This window comes from Kryptolebias marmoratus, linkage group LG11, assembly GCF_001649575.2.
Source record: "Kryptolebias marmoratus isolate JLee-2015 linkage group LG11, ASM164957v2, whole genome shotgun sequence".
Lineage (NCBI taxonomy): Eukaryota > Metazoa > Chordata > Actinopteri > Cyprinodontiformes > Rivulidae > Kryptolebias > Kryptolebias marmoratus.
In genome coordinates this window covers 15,652,439-15,658,554 of record NC_051440.1, presented here as the reverse complement: position 1 = coordinate 15,658,554, position 6,116 = coordinate 15,652,439, and the positions used below count along the sequence as shown (strand labels likewise).

Here is a 6,116-nt window from a genome sequence, read left to right as displayed (position 1 = left end):
TGATGCAGTGTCAGAACCTTTGGCTCAGGGGTCATCCTCTCTTCTAGCCTCCCCAATCTGACAAAAGCTGAATTTCTTTCCCCTCACTATTCGTTTCTCTTTTTTCTTCTATTGAATTCATCAGTGAGGGAGGCATGAGACGTGAATGAAACATTTTCATTAAAAGGGAGGAGAATCCTCAGTCAGAGACAAGGCCGGAGCTGATCTGAGCCAATGACATCCCCACCAATTCTCTTCTTTTTCTTTTCTTTTTTTTTTTTTTGTCCTTCTTGCTTTACCCAGCTGTCACTCTCTGTGGCATGTGGCAAGCTGATTGAAATCAGCACAGTGTCAGGGCCGTCATATCTCCAGAAAGACATAAAACATGCAGAAACATCAATAAGCAACAGGCCGCTGACAGCTCTCCGGCACCGATGTTAGAGCGAGGAGAGAGATGAGGGGAAGGTTAGGACTCAGGGGGGATGCTGAGCAGTTGAAGTGTCTTCTTCAGACCTCACTGAGAGCCAGGAAAGACAAGATAAAGTCTATCAGGTTATCGCCTAGTTCAAGTTGCTTCTCGGACAGCAAGGCCAGTGGGACGCCGGATGTCAAGAGATCTGTGTGTGAGCGCGTGTGTGTTTGAGCGTGCAGCTCTGTGGGTATGTGCAGGTGTGCTGTATTTCAGGAAAGATTATGGCTTTGCTTTTGTTGCAGGAAATGTAGCTCGACTAGTCACAGTTCAGGAAAAGTTTTCTTTTTCTGCATAAAGGACATTATAATAAGCTAAATATTATTCAAGCTGTCAAAAGGACATCTAAGTTGTTTTTGTTATTCTGATTTTTTTTTCACTAATAGCTGTGTTTTAAATGAAAATAAATCAAAATGATTGATAGCAAACTAGTTTTACCCACTAGTGAAATACATTTGGATTTTCAGTGTGCATTTCTTCCACTAATGGGTGCTAAAGGTGATAGTCTGTTAGATAGCAGCCTGACACTACCTCTTACCACTTCTAATTAGGCAGTTTTTAAGTCCTGCAAAACTGCTGAATCTCGTTTCTCACTCCTGATCCCAGTCATCCTGCTGCCCCGAAGTTACCTGGTTCGAATTATGATATAGGACAAATAATTACCTTCACAGAATACTGTCTTTGAAGAGTTAAACTCACCAGTAATTAGTATGACACAGATGTCAATGAAGGGAGCGGAGTTTTAAATGAAGCTGAAGTTTCCTAAAAGTTGTTTTCCTGTGCGTGTGTGTTGCTGGGTTAATGTTATGGACAGGCGCCCATCTGCATATCAAATGTGACTCCTATTATTTTATGTTTGTCTCTGCTAGAACAGCGCCTCCTCCATGTTCTCCTCCATCTGCCTCCTGTTCATTGATCAGCCTTCCAGGGCATCAGTCTGTTTAACATCTGCTACAACTTCCAACAGCTCAGGTAAACTGTCTCGCTGCTCTCCCAACGCCTATTGATCTTCACGTCCACCTGCGGGAACATCTGTTTTGGCATGTCGTCTGTTAACGCGACCAGATAGTTGGTTTTAGCTTCACATCCTGTCCACTTCCACTCGCTCGCGTGGCAGTTTTAGTCCTAAACGCTTGTTAGACAGTTGTTTACATTCCTCTAATAATGAACGTTAAATTAGTCACTCATTATATCTTGGCAAATAATTAGTGTCTATATTTAATTCTAAATGAGTTTGTAATTAATGAACACTCTGACTGTATATTTGTAAAATGGGTCAGATCTACTGAGCCTATAAAATGAAGTTTTTCTACTCAATCTGTTTATTGTAATAATATAATTCGTATCATATTACCATAATATATTTTCCATGTTTTAAACATTATAGTAAAAATGTTAAATATATATATATATTATTAGAAACTGAATTAGAAAAATATATTAATAAAACAATAAAAATTTCTTAGGATGTTGAAATTAATTGCAATGCCAAAAATCTATTTTTTTAATTTAAATATATTAGAAAATGTGTTTCATGATAATACCTTACAAAAACCTAAGAAAAGCAATTTTTTGTTGATGTTTTTAATGCTTTATTAGGCAGACGAGACAGAGTCAAGGGCTGAGAAGAGTTTGCATCTTTGAATTTGTTTCCCTCGCAGCCTTCCAGCGCTCAGAGGAGCTGCGGGCGCGCACTTTAATTTACTCTTTTGTAATGACGGGGCGTAGGTTAGTTAATTTCAATTTTTGATTTCTAAAGCTATCAAATACAGCTCAGATGAAAAATCAATTTTCCCAGCTGCCTCGGCTTTGTGGTGAAAACACGTACCGCCATTGGCGAGCAGTCGGTCACGTGACCAAGTCAGGGATTAGTTCAGCAGGCCCGTGTTGCCACCACCTCAATTACGGGCTGCCTCTTGTCATTTACCTCCATAACATCTCATTTGGAAACACAACTCATATTTAATTCATGAAGGCCTCCACACAAGTAATTGTTATACAGTTTGTTTTTGAAAATTTGACCACGTTCTGAGCACAACTTTCCACTTTAATGGTGTCGTTTGGGGCAAACAAAGATAGAACCAGTGCAGAACGGATTTTTTAAAAAAAAGGAGCATTTTTAATTTTTTTTAATTTTGCCACCTGACTCAAACAGCAGTATGTGAAGAAATAAAACAAAAACAATATACAACAGATTGGAATTTAGTCACTCTCCTTTCGTAGGAAAATGACAAACATCAGTAGAATTAGCAGGATGTGATCGGTTATGACTGTGGGAGGTCCGCTGGTAATAAACACTCACCTAAATGAAGCTTGTTCATTTTTGTTTGAGCATGCACCGTGAAAAAAGTCTGTTTGATCTCAAGTAAATAACATAGCATATAGATTACTGCTTGAATAGAGCAGATGTTAAGTGAAGGCCTATTTGCTGAAGCCACAGACTTCACGGTGCGCTAAATCACTGCTATAAAGATAATTGTCAGCAACTCAGTTTTGATAGAAGTGACTAATTACAGACACTACAAAAATCATTCTGGACTGTCTGAGCATGTTTTACATTTTATATGAAGCGTTGGTTTGAAAAATTGAATCCATTCCAACATTTCTCTTTCCCCAAAATGAGTCCTTTTTATTCTCCCCACTGAACAACAAATTGACAATTTGTTCAGTAATCAAAGAATCTCTCTTTTGCACGCATCGGTTTATAAACACAACATACAGAGGAGGCCCGCTTTCTTAACATATCCTGAGATTATATCTGTTTGACAGTTATTCTATGTGGTTTCCATGACAACTGTTTGGGTGAGGCCCCCCAATAAAACCAACCTCAGCTGTCATCTCTTCACCTAAAAGCTTTGTAATTGCTCTCATTTGCATACTACAATTAAGTGTGTTAGCTCACAGCAAGAACAATCAACCTCCACTAAGGACGGGGGATAGTATAATTATTATATCAGTGGATTTGTGTGAAACATTACTGACGAGCCTTTGTTTGATGTCGGCATTGTGCTGTCAGGCTGTTACCACATATCCTTGCTGATATACATATTTCACACAGTGATAGGTAATGTATAGGTATGAGTTAAAATGTGATAATTTCTATTTGCATATTTCTTTTTCGATCACTCTGCAGTGGCAGGTTTTTATTTCAGATGACGTGGGCTCCTGCCTGCCGGTCAATTCGGTGGAAGGTATTTTTATCCGTTTTTGATAGGAGGCTTTTTGACTCTGCGCTGCACTTGACTGGCCAGAAACAGAATGATTTGCAGTGGAGGGAGACAGTTTGAACTGCTGATTGAATGGAAAGGTTATGTGCGGCGGGCTCTAAGCATTGTTTCTCTTCTCCCTCAGATGCGCAGAGGCTGTAATGAAGAGCTCTTGAACTCGCTGTCAGAGAAGCTGTGACAGGAGTTCAGGAGGATGCCTCTTTTACCTTTCCTGGACATACAACACACACACCTGTACACACACATACGGAAACTCGTGTACTCAGAAACAACAACTAATAGTAGAATAATTTTGATATAGACAAATAAAAATTTCAGCTCTCTGATGTGTTTAATTCTTTATTTTTATTGATTTTTTACATATAATTTGAGATTACAGATGTTTTACATGTGATGTTGTCAATTTGTGAATGCTAACGCTAAAAAAAACAACCAATTCACATGTTTAATGAACTTTAATGAATAAAAATATGTTTGAATAACAAAAACAGGATTTATTTTTACTGGCTGTATGTAAATCTAACATTTAAAAGTTACTCACTGAAAATAAATAAAAAAACATGCTTGGCATTTTTCCATGCAGATATGTTGATTTCTCACAAAATTAGTCAATTCTGTTGTTTTAACGTAATTGGGTTGGGTTAACATATTCTTTTAAGGCTGTCTGATGTTGGTTCCCAACCTAAATGGATTGATTAAACCAATTTTAATTTACTTGTTAAATGAAGCAATATATGTTGTTTTTTTTTTCAGGTTTAATTGTATTGGTCCTGTTGTTTCATTTTGATTGCTTTACATTCGTTCAACAAGACTAACTAAAGTAACACAAAGTTACTTAAAGTTTTTGTTTCACTAAGCCGTCTAACTCATATGACGGGAATTCAGGCAAATTTGCTAAGACCCGTTTAAATGAAAGCATTTACCAAGAAAACTCCATTTGACTTCCTCAATTAACTAAAATCAGAGAAAAAAAAAAACACCCTTAAAAACTGTGCTAACACAGCTGAGATATATTACATTACAGTATCGTCTTAATGCATTGCCATAAATTTGTTATTTTTATATTAAAAAAAGAGGGTTTTTTTATGCTTTTGGGTTTTATCATCAAGCTTGTGATTCAGCAGCACATCTTTGAGCAGGTACATTTTATTTGGAGTTCTTGCCTCTGGGCCCTGAGTTGAAATGGAAGACCAAATGGCATAAATGACAAGCGCACCATTCCTAACTCTCCGCAGCCTCCCAACACAAACTGGTCAAGCAGAAATGAGACCTGCATCAATTTTAATTTGTATTTATCCTGCCGGTGACCCCGCTCCTTTCAGTCTGCCATCGCAGGCACAAATTACACCCATCATAACTCTGATTCTTACGGCCCACGGTGTGCTATCAGAAAATTAACGTGGTTATACACCACCGGCGGGTTCAAGGTGTCACAACACAATTATACAATCATGCAACCTGACGAGCTCTGACTGGTCGCTGGTGTATGACAACTAAAGCTGGAGGGCTGCACTGTCTGTCACATTCAGGCGAGTGAGATAAGTTCGGCGAAGAGTTGACTGTGCCGTGGTGTCTGCTTTGCTCTATCTTAATCAGTTAAATATCACAGGGCTGCTGCAGACCGGGGCAATTTTTGATGTCAGGAAAAGGAGTCATATCTGAGTTTTATTGTTGACTTGTCACATTTTTATAGCACATTGAGCCTGCAGAATTTGTTTGAAACACAGTGAAATGACATTTGCCTGTGTATCATTTGTAGAATTAAGTAATCAACAAAGAAAATTTTCATTTAAACTACCGCAGTGCTATATACTACAGCAGACTTTGACTTTCAATCAACCCTAATCCTTGTATTTTATAAAACAGGCCAAAAAAAAAAGGAGAGGAAGCTCCCCTGCCTGGATCCCTGGTGTGATCTCAGTGTCAAGCCATTAGGCTGTGTGAAATGAGGTGCCACTCACGAGCTATAATGCTGCACATCTATAGATGCAATGGTAAAATACAGCCCTTCGAAGCTCAGTCCTCTGTTGGACTTGTGGAAATAATTTGGCTCTGATAGTGGTCCATCCAGCAATATCCCCAATTCAAAGTCGCAAAGATATGAAGAGGGATGTTGGATGAATTCACAATAATCCACTTCAGGATAGCTTTGAGATTAATGGAAAACACACACACACACACACACACACACACACACAAGTGTGTTTGTGTGAGAGTGAAGACGGATGAATAAAATATATCAAAAACCCAATGCAGAAACAAAAACCTTTACATATTGCAGGATGATATTAGTAATAAGATTATCAACCTCAATGAAAAAAAAACAGAATAAAGAAAAACAGCAGCAATAAAAAAGAAAATGCTCAAAACTTGTCCTTATAAAGTCATCTGAACCATTAGATTCAGAATAACCATTTGTGGTGTGAAGTACAGAACTCACT

The 6,116-nt window shown here is 38.2% G+C and overlaps 1 long non-coding RNA gene across 1 annotated transcript; it reads left to right on the top strand.

The window, feature by feature from the left end:
* Positions 1-294: 294 nt before the first annotated feature.
* Positions 295-3,984, top strand: LOC119617488. Its single transcript, XR_005233785.1, has 3 exons — positions 295-638; positions 1,318-1,420; positions 3,800-3,984. It is a non-coding gene; the product is annotated as an uncharacterized LOC119617488 (long non-coding RNA).
* The last annotated feature ends 2,132 nt before the right edge of the window (positions 3,985-6,116 follow it).